The following is a 17,541-nucleotide window of genomic DNA, read 5'->3' as shown; positions in this document are numbered from 1 at the left end:
TTTTCGTTTGTGTCCCTTAGGGGCGGGGCTAGTGCGGCCATCTTGGTGTCATGATATTCCGCCGCTCAGTCACCATCCTGCCGTGCTAGTGAGAGGTTCGTGCTGTACTCCGTTCAGTTACTGTGACAGTTTGAAATGTCAGCATTAACTGAAAATGCCGCGAAGTGTGAAGTGCGTGCTGTAATAAGGTTTCTGACTGCAAAAAACTGTACACCGATAGAAATATATCGGCAGCTTTGTGAAGTGTATGGGGACAACATAATCACTGAAGGTGGAATGCGTCAATGGGTCATAAAATTTAAAAATGGCCGAACTAACGTTCACGACGAAGAGCGAAGTAGAAGACCCAGCATAGTGACTGCCGAACTTGTCGAAAAAGTCGATGCTGCGGTCCGTGAAAACCGTAATTTCACAATAATGGAACTCTCTATGAGTTTTCCACAAATTTTACGAAGTTTGTTGCACTACCGAAAAGCTTGGTTACCACAAGTTTTGTGCAAGATGGATACCAAAAATCTTGACAGAGATTCACAAAAATCAGCGAATGGCTGCAGCGTTAACGTTTTTGGATGCTTACGAGAAAGATGGCGACTCATTACTCGATCGCATCGTTACTGGTGACGAAACATGGGTTAAGCATGTGAACTGCGAGACAAAATTGCGGTCAATGCAGTGGGGGCACACAAATTCCCACCAAAAACCCAAGAAATGATGCAGACAATGTCGGCAAGGAAGGTGATGGCGACTGTCTTTTGGGACAGAAAAGGTGTGATTTTTGTGGATTTCCTGGAAAGAGGCACTACAATAAACTCTCAAAGGTATTGCCAAACTCTGCACAACCTCAGAAGAGCAATACAAAACAAGCGCAGGGGAAAGTTGGGCTCAAAGATCTTGCTGATTCACGACAACGGCCGGGCCCACACGGCAAATGCCACTCGTGAAGTTCTCGAATCTTTTAGTGGGAGTTGTTTCCTCATCCGCCGTACAGTCCCGACCTGGCACCGAGCGACTTCCACTTATTCCCAGCAATGAAGAAGTGGTTGGCTATGCAGCATTTTGATGACGATGCACGGCTTCAAGAAGAGGTAACCACGTGGTTGAAGGCGCAGGCGGCCGACTTTTACGACGAAGGAATTTCCAAGCTCCTCCATCGCTACGATAAGTGCTTTAATTTAAATGGCAACTATGTAGAAAAGTAGTATTTAAGTGTGGGTTTCATCTGTATATAATAAAAAAATTTTCCAATACTTTATTTATTTTTAATTCCAAAACGTAATGTACTTTGTGGATAGCCCTCGTATTTAGATTGTTCCAGCGACTGGCATAGAAAGAAAAGAAGTAGCCTTGTTCATGGAATTTCATTGAAGCTCACACATTGTAGTTTTTTTTCTCTGCACTGATCATGGTCCCCTAACTCTGAGTCTAGTGGAAGGTCTGAACCAGAGACTTCGAAGGTTCTGTGACAGTGCGACAAACTAGGTTTATTTATGTGTTGGCCTTTGGTTGCAGCCATACAGCCAGTCCAAACATACAGTGGCTTAAAAAGTTAAAACAAACTGCAGTTCCTTGGTGAATAATTCATAAATCCAAACATATAGCACATGGACGGTTACAACTAAATAATACAATCAGATTTCAAACTCTCTCTCTCCCCCCTCCCCCTACTCTCTCTCCCCCCTCTCTCTCTCTCTCTCTCTCTCTCTCTCTCTCTCTCTCTCTCTCTCTCTCTCTCTCACACACACACACACACACACACACACACAAACTTTAACAATTACAATTTAATTCAACCTTTAAAACAAGTTGCACTACTATTTTATAAATGTGTAAGTTCTTCGTTAAACAAAAAAAAAAAAAAAAAAAAAAAAACATTAACACACGAGTGAAAGTGCTTGATGCATGCGGACCAGCTCCATAATCGCCATTCGGATCCCCTCTGTGCCGAGAGCAGCCGAAGCAGTGAGTTAATTTCCGGGATCTCCCCACAGTCGCAATATGGCGATGGTATTAGGTGGAGTTTAAAGTGTATAAAGGTGACTGTGGCAGCCATGGTTGAATTTCAACCTGGAAAGGATCCTCACAAACTGTCCTAATTACCTATTCGAGGTGAGTCACTTTTCAGAGCCCGCTTTTCAGTATATCACTGAGCCTTTGGTAGATACGGGTGAGGTTGTTTGTGCTGGGTGCCGAAATGCAGGTCTTCGGTCTCCCACGCCTTGTTCCCATTTTTTCTTGGCGATGTCTCTAACTACACTGAGATCATCTGGTGCGGTGCACTGTTCTCGAATGACAATCATCGTTGTGCCATTAGCCAACTGGTCAGCTTTCTTGTTCTCCATAATCACAGCATGGCTTTTGATCCATACTAATGATACCTCCGCATTGGTGTTTTGCATCTCTGATACACAAGCAGCTGCTTGATATGGTAAATGGCAACTCCCTTTGTGCTTACCAACTAAGGGTAATGTATGTACAGCTGAGAGCGGCCGCGTGGTCTCAGGCATCTTGTCACGGTCCACGCGGCTCCCCCTTTCGGAGGTTTGAGTCCTCCCTTGGGCATGTGTGTGTGTGTGTGTGTGTGTGTGTGTGTGTGTGTGTCGTCCTTAGCGTAAGTTAGTTCAAGTTAGATTAAATAGTGTGTGGGCTTAGGGACAGATGACCTCAGCAGTTTGGTCCCATAAGACCTTACCACAAAAATTTTTACCGCTGAGAGCGAATCCAGGCGTAGTTGCTATGGTCTTGTATCGTAGTGTCCGTTCAATACTTGGAGTTCGCCCGTGTAAGGTGACGCCTCTTTCAGTAGGCGAAACAGTTCATTCTCAATAAAAAGAATGGAGAATAAAAGCGACCGGAGAGGAATGGTCTACACCAGTACAGCATTCTGTCCCAAACGCATATCTGTTCAGAAAATACTCAGTAACCAACGTAAATAGTATTTTTCCAACTGCTTTGTATACAAGGATAGCGAAGAACGTGCTGATTTAGATGGACTAAACGTTGCTTGCGAAGAAACAAGTTTGACAGACTTGCCTTGGTTGGAAATGGTCCGCAAAGTTACACTAGAACAGTAAATTCGATCACTTTTTATGCAGACTACGCACGCGACAGTCATAGCATTCTTACTAAACCACAACAGACATTGGTTTGTTAAAAACCCATATCAGTCTGAACACACCCTAGCGCCTCTAGACGAAACTAGACAACCTAGACCGTTTAGCGTTCTGCACAGGTAGCCCATTCCGCCCCGTTCTTCCCTAGGCGTAACCGACCGAGTCCTCGTATTTTGACCCGTCAGTACACACATACGGGTACCTGCCCATTGTAGGCTTTCTGAGCTACTGTTAGGCATATTGTTTACTCCTGTCTCAGAGTAGTCGAGACTACTGTGTACATCTACACTGAAGCGCCAAACTGATATAGGCATGCATATTCAAATACAGAGATATGTAAACAGGCAGAATACGGCACTGCAGTCGGCGAGGCTTATATAAGATAACAAGTGTTTGACACAGTTGCTACAATGACAGGTTATCAAGGTTTGAGTGAGTTTGAACGTGGTGTTGTAGTAGGTGCATGAGCGATGGGACACAGCATCTCCGAGGTAGCGATGAAGTGGGGATTTTCCCGTACGACCGTTTCACGAGTGTACAATGAATATCAGGAATCCGGTAAAACATCAAATCTCCGACATCAATGCGGCCGGAAAAAGATCCTGCAAGAACAGGACTAATGACGACGGAAGAGAATCGTTCAAGGTGACAGAAGTGCAACCCTTCTGCAAATTGCTGCACATTTCAGTGCTGGGCCATCAACAAGCGTCAGCATGCGAACCATTCAACGAAACATCATCGATATGGGCTTTCAGAGCCGAAGGCCTACTCGTGTACCCTTGATGACTGTATGACATAAAGCTTTACGCCTCGCCTGGGCCCGTCAACACCGACATTGGTCTGTTGATGACCAAAAACATGTTACCTAGTCAGACGAGTCTCGTTTAAAATTGTATCGAGCAGACGGACGTGTACGGGTATGGAGACAACCTCATGAATCCATGGACCCTGCATGTCAGCAGGGTTTCGTTCAAGCTGATGGAGGCTCTGTAATGGTGTGGGGCGTTTGCAATTGGAGTGATATGGAACCCCTGATACGTCTAGATACGACTCTTGACAGTTGACACGTATGGAAGCATCCTGTCTGATCACCTGCATTCATTCATGTCCATTGTGCTTTCTGACGGACTTAGGAAATTCTAGCAGGCCACTGCTACACGCCATACGTCGAGAACTGCTACAGAGTGGCTTCAGGAACACTCTTCTGAGTTTAAACACTCCTGTTGGCCACCAAAATTCCCAGATGTTAACATTATTCAGCGTATCTGGGATGCCTTGCAACGTGCTGTTCAGAAGAGATCTCCACTCTTTCGTAATCTTACGGATTTATGGACGGCCCTCCAGGATTCATGGTGTCAGTTCCCTCGAGCACTACTTCAGACTTTAGTCCAGTCCATGCCATGTCATGTCATGTTGCGGCACTTCTGCGTGCTCGCGGGGGCCCTACACGATATTAGACAGGTGTACTAGTTTCTTTTCTTTGCCTATTCAATGTAGTACCTGGTGGGTATATTCGTTCTGTTGCTCAAATTATGGTAAGGGTCGTGTTCTTTGAATGATGATCTGGTACCTGTTGCGCATTGAAATGCCTTCACAAGTGATGTTGATTTATGGATTTAGTAATGGTCGGTGTAACAATGCACTTTGAAGCCGCAAATGTTCTTTGTCAGCACATCTGCCGAGCATTGTAGGTGTTTCAGAATAAATTTTCTGCTGAGGTATTGTCTATGTACTGATAAGGGTGATTCCATTGTTTCGACTGACAGTGGGTTCATCTGGGTGGATCCTAGAGCTGCTATGCATAGCCGCTGAGCTTCGTACTGATACTCGTCAAGTGTCTGTAGCAGCTGCCTGGAGACCGTGCCAGACATCACGCGGGCCTAACTTAGGTGAGAGCGCAGCAGTGTGTGACACATGTGCTGACTTCCTAAACTTGCATCACAGGGTTGAAAACTACAGGGTCTGATACTGGTCAGTTATCGCGTGCTTTAGTATCTTCAGGAGGTATATGACTCGTGACAGTATGTCGCACACATCTGCAGTGTGTTCTTGCCAAGTGAGTTTACTGTCCACCATGAACTCCCGAAGCTTCACAGTTCCTGCAGTGTTTAGGTATCCTTTGTCACTGAAGTTACATAACAGTGTTTGAGTTTTTTCTTCATTCATTTTCATTTTGTTCTTTTGCAGTATCAAACAAGGCCCCTACTTCTTCTAGAGCTTTGCTGGCATCAATCCATTATGAGTACAGAGTTGTGAATTGCAAGTAATGTCCACAAGACCTTAAATCGTTTACAAAAAGTGGGAATGGGAGGGTACACATTCCTGATCCCCATTGCACGCTAAGTGCTATTAGTGTATGACTCAACAAAGAAATGACCCTTACAGACGAGACTATTGAAACCCTAGTGCTCAGTCATTGATGTGTTTTAGGTGCTGTTAAAAAGCAGTGGAGCTCATATAATACGTACGTAATAGGTACAGAAAGCTGGCTAAAATAGCAAAGTATGTGGAGCATGATTAGATAAATATGAGGACTTTTTATTAGCAACCAGTTCAACTGTTTCCACAGCTCATCCACGGATCAGTTCAGGGAATATACATAACCGCCCCCCCCTTCTTTTTAGTCTCTGCTACCACCATCTGTATCCATCTTCCCATTAAATGTTCAGATGGTGAAAACTCACTGGTATTGCTTGGTAACATTTTAATATACTATAACCATCATCAACTTTCATTAGATTGCGTTTGACGACTTTGACACATACATTGCTTCGCGCAAGTTTTGGATTAGTTTTTATATGCTCTAAAGACCATTCTTTTGCAAATTCTGTAAATTCCATTATCGGTAATAGTCTGAAATTTGTCCTGCTGTAGCTCACAAATTCCTCTCATCTACTATCACAACTTCAATATATGTTTGATATTTTCTGAGTTCCTGTGCTCTTAGGGTAATGTCCTTGACAAATAATTAAAACGTTGTGGGTCTCGAGTTAGATTCCTTTCACTGCTTAAATTCTGAGCAAACATCAACAGCAATGGCAGCGAAAGTCTACCAGCGTAAGGAGTCACCCTCGTTCTACCAACGGCCTTGTCAAAGAGAGTGGAGGAGTGGACAGAGGTTCGGAGCAGCGTCTTGCCGTTGGGGGTGGGAAACTGCCCCTAAAGGTGGAAGACTAGCAATGATCAAAGGCATGATAATGCAGGAGGCAATAGAAACCACTACATTAAGGATATATGTATATCTGGAGGGAGGACATGTGCCCTGTAATTGAAATAAAAGTGTAATGGTGGTCTGTTTGTGGCACAATGTTCTAGATTGGTCCCCTATTAGCATGCACTGGAGGGGCAGCCAAAAGGGGGTGACCATGAGAAAAAGGTTGAATAGCCCATGAAATGGATACATTCTAGGAGTCTGCACGTAAAATATCAGAAATCTTTGTATGGAAGGAAAGATAGAAAATATGAAAAGAGGTCTGCAAAAGCTCATTCTAAATACAGTGGGTGTCAGTGAAGTGAAAAGGTAAGAAGGTGAGGATTTCTGATCAGACAAGTATAGGAAAATATCAACAGCAGTGAAAATTGTGAAACGGGAGCACGAATCCACATGAATACGAATGTAGGGCAAGAGTGAGTTACTATAAATAGTTCAGTAATAGGGTTATTCTCATCAGAATCGCCTGCAAACCAATGACAAGAACAATGAATAAAATGCATGTTTGACCATCAGCTGTTTCTTTCTTTCTTTCATTTTTTTTTTTTTTTTTTTTTTTTTTTTTTGTAAACTCAAATACCAACCGGTTTCAGTCTTGTACCATCTTCATGGATAAGGGTTAAAATGGTTTAAGCCACCACATTACATGCCTTGAATATCGATATACGACATAGGACTTTTAGAATCAAACATACGAATACTAATTTAGTATACTAAATTGCTATACAAAATTATTATACAAAATTAGTGTACTAATTTTAGTATATAAATTAGTATTCATATGTTTGATTCTATAAGTCTTGTGTCGTATATTGATATTCATAACACGACAGGGACTTTTAGAGTCAAACATATGGTACAAATACTAATTTAGGATACTAAATACGGCCTATTGCACTCGGGTTTTCAAAGTGAGGCCCATCAGAAAGACAGGCCGCAGCGCGTACGTCACAGCACAGTGACTGCAGACCTTATGAAAGCCACCAGCCGTTTCTGAAGTGGAGCGAGTGGCTATTTTAGAAAAGTTTAATGGTTCTCAACCGCTTGTTTAAATACTGGAAACTCTCGACATCACACGACATTAATACCTTTAGTGGGTACTATTTCACTGAATACTGATTTCTCGTAGTCCCTTCATGGAGCCTACCGTTGGCGAAGTAAGGCGGACAGGGCACCTAATGTGGCGTCACAAGTTCTTTGAAGGCCCCTATTTACTGTGGGCCCCGATTCAAAGCATGTGATGCCACGCCACTGCGCGGGAGTACACATAAAGGAACCTTGCTGTAGTCTTTAGTGACCCTGCGTGTGAACCATACACTCAAAGAAGCTAAGATCTCCCTTGAAAAGGTCCTTCACAGTTGGGGTCAAAATGTTGGATTTTAAGGTGATATCCATTTTTTCTATTACGTACTATGCACATGTTCTGTATGATTCCCAGTGTTCACACGGACATCTAAGCAATAATGCATTTCACGCCATACATTATGAAGCAAAGGTGGACGCATCGATTTGAGCGCAATACAAATGAGCATTTTGAAATCTTTAATTATTTCACCAAAGGAGACAGGGTAAACATGGTATTTCAGTTAATCTCAAAAAGAAAACCACGGGTGTTAGATCATGGGATTCAGATAACCAAGAGCTGAACACAAAATCATCATGTCCAGGATGACCGATCCAACAGCATGGAAGATCCACTATGCTTGCGAAACTATCGAAATTTTGCACTTTCTTACAAATTCTCTAATTTTTGTCGATTTATCGCCTTTCTTCAAATAGATATAGCTGCCTGGAACCACTATATTTATTTTGAATTATCCTATAAAAATTGGATAAGAATAAACTTGACACCATTGGAGAAAAGAGGATCTAAAATTTAGGTTATCACTGCTAGAACACTCACTGGCATTATGATGTCCGGTAAGTTTTTAATCGATCGCCTCCTCAACAATGGATAAGCCACAAGGAAAATGAAGACCTGAATCTTTTGTTGTTGCCGCTGAGATCTTCTGATATCTTTCTAAGGATTTTTACTTGTGGGCTTTGTAAAAGAGGCAATTTACATTTCACACACTGGCCAGCCTGCATATTACATCTGTGGTGTGTTCATTGTCAGTAACACAAGACATGATAATTCAAGCGTGGGACGAGTTGCTACAGCTTAGATGTTTAGCTTGCAGCAGGGTGGGACCATTATGAACTTTTATAACCTGTGTTTCTATTTGCATATAGATTATTTCATGAAATAAAAATGAATTAATTGAGTCCATCTATTTGAAGAACCAGTTTTTGACTTACCTAGCTGCCCTGAATCATTTTTCGTAGCTGGCTTAGGTTGGTTGATTTGGGGGAAGGGAACAAGAAGTGAAGTCATTGGTCCCACCGGATTAGGAAAGGGCCGGGAAGTAAGTCAGAGAAACCATCCCGGCATTTGCCTGAAGTGATTTAGGGAAATCACAGAAAACCTATATCAGATGGCCGGACGCAGGTTAGAACCGTCATCCTCTCGAACATGAGTCCAGTGTGCTATCCACTGCACCACCTCGCTCACTGGTTTAGGATAAGCTTCACATTAAACATATTTGTTGAGCTCTCACATAGTCCATATACATAAAAAAAATCGTGAGCACCAGTTCCTCCAACGGTTCAGTGACTCCAAGGTATACCATGTTGGTCAGATTCTTTCTAATCATATTTGTAGTGGATTTGAGATACATTGTGGAGTGTTCAAAGCATATGACTGCATTTTATTTCAAGGCTATGTGGTGCATAACTTTAGCCTATGCTGTACCTTTGAAGAGTTTCAACATTTTGTTTGTTTTGTTCGAATGTTCTCCATTACAGTTAAATTTTTTTTATATACTAAGCTTTTCACTTGTGTTGTCATCAAGAAATGTATTGTTCAGCATGTATGACACATATAAAAATGAATGCTAATATTTTTTTCTGAAGAATCCCATTGATTGCATTAAATTGCCATTCACAGTAAGTCGTTTTCTGGGTTGTCACAACCCTTTAACGCAGAAGAACGTTTGGTATGTTTCACTGAGAACGAACGTTATTTTTGCCTCTGTGTCAACTTTCAAGCCAATATGATACTTTTCTATAGAGGAAGCTACTGTGTATATCTTTGATGCACCCATTTGTGGCAATAAATCACTGTGGTACTTGAGTGACGGTTGGAGTTGTGTTCTCTGGTGCCACTGTTATGACACCTCATGGAATAATGACTCTTATTCCTATAGGCTGTGGCACATCATCCTTGTTGATGGGCACTGACTTGAATGTGGATTGCCACAGCATCTTCCGCAGTTTTGCTGTGGTCTATATATGAGTCTGAATTGTTAACATCTAATTTCTTAGGCTTCCATTGGCAATGACAATTGAAATGGAATAATTTTGCTTATTATGTGTTTTAGTGTTTAATAATGATGTGAAGTAACACCCAAAATGATTTTTTCAGTTGAACTCTAAGTTTTTGAAATTTCTGAAAGAAGAATCTGTTCCTTTTGTTGTGTCTAGACATCATCCAGATCACTTCTATTTTCTCTCTTTTTTTAAAATTCTGATGGAATTTGAGTCATCTATGATTTCACTTGATCACATTGTTTCATAAGAATAACTGCAGTGTTAGCCTCTCCCCAATGTTATTCAATCTGTATATTGAGCAAGCAGTAAAGGAAACAAAAGAAAAATTCGGAGTAGGTATTAAAATCCATGGAGAAGAAATAAAAACTTTGAGGTTCGCCGATTACATTGTAATTCTGTCAGAGACAGCAAAGGACTTGGAAGAGCAGTTGAATGGAATGGACAGTGTCTTGAAAGGAGGATATAAGATGAGCATCAACAAAAGCAAAACGAGGATATTGGAATGTAGTCGAACTAAGTCGGGTGATGCTGAGGGAATTAGATTAGGAAATGAGACACTTAAAGTAGTAAAGGAGTTTTGCTATTTGGGGAGCAAAATAACTGATGATGGTCGAAGTAGAGAGGATATAAAATGTAGACTGGCAATGGCAAGGAAAGCATTTCTGAAGAAGAGAAATTTGTTAATATCAAGTATAGATTTAAGTGTCAGGAAGTCATTTCTGAAAGTATTTGTATGGAGTGTAGCCATGTATGGAAGTGAAACATGGACGATAAATAGTTTGGACAAGAAGAGAATAGAAGCTTTCGAAATGTGGTGCTACAGAAGAATGCTGAAGATTAGATGGGTAGATCACATAACTAATGAGGAAGTATTGAATAGGATTGGGGAGAATTGAAGTTTGCGGCACAACTTGACCAGAAGAAGGGATCGGTTGGTAGGACATGTTCTGAGGCATCAAGGGATCACCAATTTAGTATTGGAGGGCAGCGTGGAGGGTAAAAATCATAGAGGGAGACCAAGAGAAGAATACACTAAGCAGATTCAGAAGGATGTAGGTTGCAGTAGGTACTGGGAGATGAAGAAGCTTGCACAGGATAGAGTAGCATGGAGAGCTGCATCAAACCAGTCTCAGGACTGAAGACCACAACAACAACAACAACAACAACAACAACAACAACAACAACTGCAGTGTTAAGTCACTATGTAGTTAAAGTGCTTCAGTTGAAGTGCTTCAGTGTGTAGTCATTTTTATCTTACGAATGTCTTAACATTTCTGCCGCCATTCATTGCACAAAATTCAAAATACCGGCAAGGGCAAAAAACATAGTAATTACTTCATCTGTGCATCCTCCCTCCCACAGAAATCGTTTGCTGAACATCAGTAGCGTTTAGATTACTTTTCTTTACAGCATGTAATGTTTTTACTGCTTGTGCTTTTTTCTTCTCTTTGCATTGTTCTTCCGATAAGTGGCCCCCAAAATTGTGCATTATTATTGATCACCTGTAGATAAGATTGAAGGCTGTGCAATACATTGACAGGTCTACTGAAATCTTATTTGTATTGAGCAAACTGCTTGATTATGTAATCGCTGACTCATATCGTATATCTTTGTCAGCTCAGACTCATATACAAAACTGTGTATTTTGCATGATTCATTGTGTTCTGAAGAGTATATGTCTTCGGAATTAATGGAAAGCATATTAATTTGAGAATTATTGGAAGTATGTAGGTGTTTGCCACCATTATGGCGAGTTAACATTAAAACGGTGGAAGTGGTCAAAACAACCCCTGTCATACTTTTTCCCTTCATTGTCGTATTCAGTTTATTTACTTTGTTAATGTTTTTACTGTACTGGAGAAAATATAACCATTGACAAGCAACTGTTACCAAGCAAAACAAGATGTTGGTTCACTCAATCCATGTCCAATAAACCAGACAAATATGATCTCAAATTCTGCTTGGCTGTCAACATAATGACAAAAGTATATATGTTCTGCCTACCCATTCCTTGACAAATAGGACACGCATGGACAGAAACAAAGACTTGAATAGCATGTCATTCTGCATCTCATGGATCCATTTGTAAATCAAGGAAGAAATGTGATGACAACTTCTTTATGTCTCTTCAACTTGCTAAGAAACTCAAAGAAAAGAAAACCTCATTAGCTGGTACAGTGAAAAAGGTCCATCGTGAAATCCCGAATGAAGTGAGGAAGCCCGATGTTGAAATACACTCCACCACCGTCAGGGGCGCTTCTAGAAGTCAAAGGGAGTGGGGGCTAAATGGGGGGGGGGGGGGAGGGGGAGGGGGAGGGGAGGGGAGGGGAAGGTTTGGGGGAATGGAATATTGCTTAACAAAAGAAGAGTTGGGATCCTTCACCCACAAATTGGTAAAATTTGATGTTACTTAAAGTAGTTTTTGGTAACTGTTTTGGAGTTCAGGGTAAAAAATGTGCATTAATAAACAATAAGATGCACCACTTTAAGTTAAATGATATTTATTGGTTTGGATAGTAAGCTATTTGCCGCTCTTATTTTTTTGTTAAAATGTGTTTGAAATGCATTGCAACCTATGTTGCTACATAGTTATTAAAAAATGATTGAATCTGTTGGAGTAATATATTCGCTGATTTCTGAAGTCATTTTATCCATTGTAATATGATCTTCATTGGGGGGGGGGGGGCTATAGCTCCCATAGCTCCCCCCCCCCTCCTTGCCACCTCCCGCTGACCACCATTCTGCACCATAGTGGCAACTTGGATTGCACCAGAAGAATAAAAATGTTGTTCTTCTGAGTACATTGCCTGCTAGAGTAGCAATAACCAAAAAACCAAAGAATAAACCTGAAACCATAATATTCTACAATGCAACAAAATATGGGATTGACGTGGTTGATGACATGACTCATAAATATACTACAAAGGTTGTATGCAGGAAATGGCCATTGCATGTCTTCTACAACATCTCGGACATGGCAACAATAAATGCATGGATCATCTACAACATCGTAATGAACAAGAAAATGAAAAGGAAGAAGTTCATACTTCCACTGGCCAATGAACTCAAGCAAACAAAAGGGCAAGAACATCAGGCAAAGCAAGAGGATACGGGACTGAAATCAGCTAGAAAAGCGGAGAAAGTGCCAAATGAATCCCCACAAAGGCAACAAGACCAGGTAAAACTGTGTAATATGCCACAAAGGTAATGTGCGCATAAAACAGAAATCATATGTACTATGTGCATCTTGCAGATTCCAGTGACATGAGTGAAAAATAACAAAAAGCCATGTGTAGGACACAAATGAGAGTAATATGAACGACATATACTAAATGTGTCTAGGAGATTACACACACAAATAGGCGATAGATGAAAATCTACAGTATAGGAAACTTGTGGGCATAAGCAACAATAAATTTGTAAGGTATTATTTTGTGAAATTTAAGTGATTATTAATTATTATAATTGTGATTACTACAAAAAAAGATATGGATTAGCAAACACTAAAACAAAGTGCTTGTTTAGTTCAAATATGAAAATATTTTATGTGGGATCAAAATGATCCTTTCTGCCGTTTTAGGGTTGTCAGAAACTCCGCCGTTCTAGTGTTAAATGAAATGAGTATAGTAATCGCTAAAAGAAAACAAAGCAATATGATCAGCTGTGGAAATTAATCTACTCAGAAGGAGGTAAGCTTCGTTTAGCTAAGAATCTAAAATCATTGTGGACACATTATGAGAAAGAACTTAAAAGAACTACTTGTGTGTCGAAAAGTGGAGCTGGTACTGACGAGCCACTGGAGCCAACGGTATGTTACTTCAATGCCATGAACTTTTTTAGTTCTGTTTACATAAAAATGTGTTAATTCTTGTTTTTAAAAATGCATCTAAATAAATAAATATTACCCAGGTATAATCAGAAGTATATGTGCAAGCATTTCCAAAAGTACAAAGCAAATTAGCGAGAACCGAACCTCTAAGTTCCAATAATCATTTGGCTCAGTGATCCTCGAGTCACTTAGTAGATTTCCATGCATCAATCTTCACCTCGTATTGTACCAATCCCAAACACATCTATGCTTCCTTTTTACATTACACAGTCGCAAAACCAGCCCAAGAGCCACGTAACAGCTGGGGTCCGAAGCTGCCACATTTGTGCGTCCATAATCTGACACTAATATTCCGCAATATAGATTTGCTATTTGTAGCAAGCCGTCAATATATTGCATGATATTGCTGCCCGATGTTGTTGACAGTCTAGGGACCATTTTAGCCCCAGTGTCAGAAATACATCTTCGGCTTGCGAACTCATACAGACATTAACGAAATTGTCTGTTGAGCTTTTGGCTTTTAATTCAGTTATGAAGCTTCTCGAAATTGAAATCATGAGATCCAGCGACACTGTTCTACTACCAGTACATGACAAACAAGAAATTGTTCAGGTCATTGCCAAACTCCATCTTCCATTTAAGTAGACCTATATAAAAGTTCGTGCAAGTAGAGTAATTTTCTAGCCTTGATTATTGTTGGATTTCATTTTCTTCATCTTTTTCTTCTACTATTATTGTTACTCATCATATGTATGATGCACTCGAGAAGGAGTATTTGATGAAGACTAAACAGACTCGCAAACTTCTTGTTAGGCTCTGTTTCAACTGTTTCCAAAGACCAACCACAGTTCAAGTAAATGAACAAATACACATATGGCACATAAGGTAATTCAAAGTATACAGTATATCGAAAGGATAATGGGAAACTGAGGTGGTTGTGTTCTTCACAATATGTAAGTAAGTCAAATCCATCGAGACAGAAATTGAAGCTGCATCCAAGATTGTTTAGGTGAGACTCAGTATCAATGGTGAGTATATGTCGACCACCAGACCCACTCCTAGGTGTAATCAAAAGCTTTAGAAAAACCTCATCTTGCTACTATGCATGATCACAGTTTTTCTGTCATGATTAGACAAGACCTCACTCATCCAACAACTGATTAGTTTATGTGCCACACTGGGAAAGAAGATGGGTTCATGCTTAATGCTGGCTTATGTTTTATTGGGGAAGAAAGAGGTGCACATAGTCATTCTGAGATGAAAGCCAGACACTACAAAGAATGGATTAGAAGCATTCTCTTAAAATTACCAAACAGATTTGTGATGGTTTTAGATCAAGCTCTGTATCACACAATGACAAATCTAATAACAGTATCATGAAATCCACCTATGAATCAGAGACAGGATGCTATTAATGAATGGATGGAAAGCAGTAATGCAGTGCTTCCATCTAATGGCACATCGTTTGAGGAACTGACAAACTGTTCTACTGGAACATGTGCAACTGCCCTTTAGGTCACAAGAATACCTTTTGAAGGGTGTATTGTACTCAGTCAACAAGGCAATTAAGGCTGTGTGATTGCCTGTGGCAAACTGCGATTTCATCAACACTGAAGCTATAAGGGCATTTGTTAAGAAGAAGATAGCAAAGGAAAACATGAATTTTAAGGTAAATGATACTTTACAGTTGTATCACTGTGCTCCGGTTTCACCAAAGTGTCTGGAGAGTTCAGTGAGTCATGCACACAAGCCTGAAAACAGTTGTGCTGAAAGAGCTCACTGTCTTGACATAGCAATAAAAATATTGCAGATCCAAGTAGAGGATTGCAACAGCAGCAGCAAAACCTCAGCCAACAGCAAAAGTGATTAAGATAGTTAACTTTTGTTTCATTCATCATTCATTCCTGCAAAATTTATTCTAGCTAACCGATTTTTCTTTTACTGTTAAAATGTGTAATACATTGCATTGTTCATTTATTGAGCATTCATTTGCAGTTAAATGTATTAAGGCCAATTCACATTGGACATCATGTCCACACATTCTGCAATGCATTTCAAATGGAGGCATCCACATGGGCCATCACTTCACATCACCACGTCACCATTATTTCTCAGGAAGAAAGTTTTGATGGGTCCTACAAGAAATAAGGGCTGTGCAAAGAATTTGTGACATCACACAGTCATCTTGCCTGCCATATTTCGTAAACACTCAGCTCCACACAGGACCCATGGGAAATCAATATGTCACTGAAAAGGTACCCACTAAAGGTCTTAAATTTATTGTGTGCTGTCAAGAGCTTGCATGCATTTAAATATGCAGCTAAGAATTATTAAACTTGTCTGAAATAGTTACTAGCTCCCTGCCAGGCACAGCTGCTGGCACTCATAACATGTGTACAGTGTGTTTTTTTTCTACACTCCACAGCCAGTATTTCTCATGGGCTTCAAGTTTTGACAGTTGGCACTATCAACCACCGATGATCATGTTACTTCCAAACTCCTTTCCTCCTGATACACAGCCATGCACTCATCTCCATAGTTCAATGATGCCTATCCTGCCTTAGTCATTGTCACCCGTACTAAGAAGGGAAAAGGGACACTAGCGCAACTTGTTTTCTTCTCACCGAGAAACTGTCCGGTCTTGTTGTGAACTCAGCCAGCCACGGCAACCACAGGTACCTTTGGTGACCACCTCCTGTCAGTGCTCTGCAATCTGGAGGGTAAGGGTGCTGGGGGGAGGGGGTACTCTGCAAGGACCATACAATTGATGGTGTAAAATATTAGATTACAAGACTCTGCAGCAGCAAGTTTAGCCTGCAGCAGGAAGAATATCTTTAATTGGTTCAGCTTGTTGTGAAGAACTGTGTCATGCAAACACATTTGATTGTACATCCTGTTTAGTAATATAGTGTGTGTTAATTGCATTTATTGGTGTTCTGCCTCTCCCTGCAACCATTCACAGCTGGAATGCCCACAGATATAATGTAAAAAAAGATCTGACATTTTTGAGGATTTCCACACTGAAACTAGTATCAATGACTATAATGTAGATGAAGCAACAATGATTCCCAAAGTATGAGCAAGTAAAACAGCGAGAAACATTTATCTGTTCTGTAAACTAGATAAACAGGAAGTAGAATCAGGTCTCAAGAAGAAACTTCAAGTGTTTGTTTCAGGGTAGGAGAATGTGCAGGAATGGTGGCTCAAGTTTAGATGAATAGTTAACCAAGAACTGGATAGTCTAACAGGTCATAATGGGTGGAACCTTATATGATGCCATACTGTCACAATATAGAAACTTCTAAAGAAGCACTGAGTACTGCACCTTGGGTGTAAAACATGACAACAGATAAGCAGATGCTGAAGGAAATGCATTTGGTTGCAAAGAGGGTTATGCGTGAAGCCTTCAATGACTACTGTAGCAAATTCTAATCAAAATATCCATATTGAAACTAAAGAAATTCTGATCATATGTAAAAGCTGTTTGTAACATTAAAGAGTGTTGAGAACCATGTGTATAGCACAGGAACTGAGGGTAGCAAATCAAAAGCACAAATGCCAAACTTCATCTTAAAATGTGTCTTTACGAAGCAGAATGTAAGAGTACTCTCAGATCAGTTCCTGCACCATTGCAAAGTTGAGTGATGTAGATTTCACACCATTGCAAAGAAAAAATGATATAGATATTATGGTCATTGGTTCTGATAAATTAAAAATGAGCAAGGTTCTAGAACTCTGGAATACTTGTTAGATTCTATACATAATTTGGATTTATTTTAGCACTTCTTTTACCTACAACCACATCAGTACTCCACAAGCCAACTGACACTGTGTGCAGAGGGTACTTCTGGTACCATTATCTGATCCCCTCTTAACTGTTTCAATTGCAAATGGTGCATGGGAAGAATGATTGTAGGTAGGCCTCTGTATTAGCTCTGATTTCTCAAATTTTTTCATCAAGATAATTCAACCATAATTACATCATAGAGCCCTGCACCCAGTGGTTGGAAGAAAACAAAGAT

The 17,541-nt window shown here is 40.4% G+C and overlaps 1 protein-coding gene across 1 annotated transcript in view; it reads left to right on the top strand.

Moving 5' to 3' along the window:
• Positions 1 to 17,541, top strand: part of LOC126262643 (tubulin beta chain) — a 73,494-nt gene that overhangs the window by 37,767 nt on the left and 18,186 nt on the right. The gene's annotated exons all lie outside the window — the stretch shown is intronic.

This window comes from Schistocerca nitens, chromosome 6, assembly GCF_023898315.1.
Source record: "Schistocerca nitens isolate TAMUIC-IGC-003100 chromosome 6, iqSchNite1.1, whole genome shotgun sequence".
Taxonomy (NCBI): domain Eukaryota; kingdom Metazoa; phylum Arthropoda; class Insecta; order Orthoptera; family Acrididae; genus Schistocerca; species Schistocerca nitens.
Note: the sequence above shows the minus strand (reverse complement) of the source record. Positions and strands in the feature narration are given on the sequence as shown.